The following is a 1,204-nucleotide window of genomic DNA, read 5'->3' as shown; positions in this document are numbered from 1 at the left end:
TTTAAGAAACTTCAAAAACTTTTACTACAATATACGTTGTCCTTTTTATCGGAAAACGTTCACGCTTCAGTTAAACACAAAAAATTTTCAGGACACGCATGGAAACATTAAGACTCTTGTCTGCAGCCTCATCCGGCCCAAAAATCGTAAAAAAATCATCATCCTTCAAACGCACAAAGATACACGTATAATCCTCGAAACAACTGCGAGACGTCGCAAAGTTAAAATTCGAAGATAATACGAACAAATTGTCCGAACGCGACCACCAAAACCTTACACCCCGTTCGTCGATTGGCCCCGACGAACACGCCAGCCGTCTTAAACAAACGCAATTCGATAACTCTTTTGATCTTTAAAAACGTCCAGCACCAGGACAAAAGCGCGTTACAACAAAAATCCGAAATTTTGGTTTAGCACTTCCAGTTAATTCTGAAAAGATGCTCGATTCGTACCATACAAGTCATATAAGCCGAGAACATATTGCGGACTTTAAATCGGTGCGAATCAGAAAGAAATCGCAACAGGAAAAACGATAGCCGGCTAGTCACCGCATAAACCTTAACCGAAAGTAAACCTAGGTCTTGCCCTAAACCCAACGCTCTGGTCTCAAACATCTCAAGGCATGATATCTAAAAGATACGAGATCCTAAACCATGTCTCTCCGTTCGTATCTCAACGTTCTCGAAAATCGTAAAGATAATAATTTTTACGAAAATCACGAACGAACCAACAGATTGAACGTCTCATCGGAATTAAATACGAGACGACAACTCATATTTACTTCAAACATACTCAGGAAAACTCGAAAACGAAAACATTCATCATATAAATAACCGCGTAAAGCGGTAAGGGGATTCAAAGCCACCAACGGCCAATAAACGATAAAAACGGCCAAAACAGGCCCGTAGAAATCTCTTGGCCATAAACATGAAACAGAAAGACGAGCATCTCTCTTTCGATAACTATTCCACCTCTCATAATCCAAAGTCAAAGTCCCCAGATAACGATGGCCCGCACATGATCACGAGTAAGTTGCGCCTCTCGCTCCAACATTTCGCCTTGCACGCGAGCGAGATCCCGCCCCACTTTCTCCGCTTTGAAGCTGTAGACCATGGCTTCTCTATGGCCCGCCTCAATGGCCGAGCCCAGCAAGCTCAGGCCCTGCAAAATCGATTGACATGTTATAAATATATATATACATAGG

The sequence above is a fragment of the Brassica oleracea genome, chromosome C4, assembly GCF_000695525.1.
Source record: "Brassica oleracea var. oleracea cultivar TO1000 chromosome C4, BOL, whole genome shotgun sequence".
Taxonomy (NCBI): domain Eukaryota; kingdom Viridiplantae; phylum Streptophyta; class Magnoliopsida; order Brassicales; family Brassicaceae; genus Brassica; species Brassica oleracea.
Note: the sequence above shows the minus strand (reverse complement) of the source record.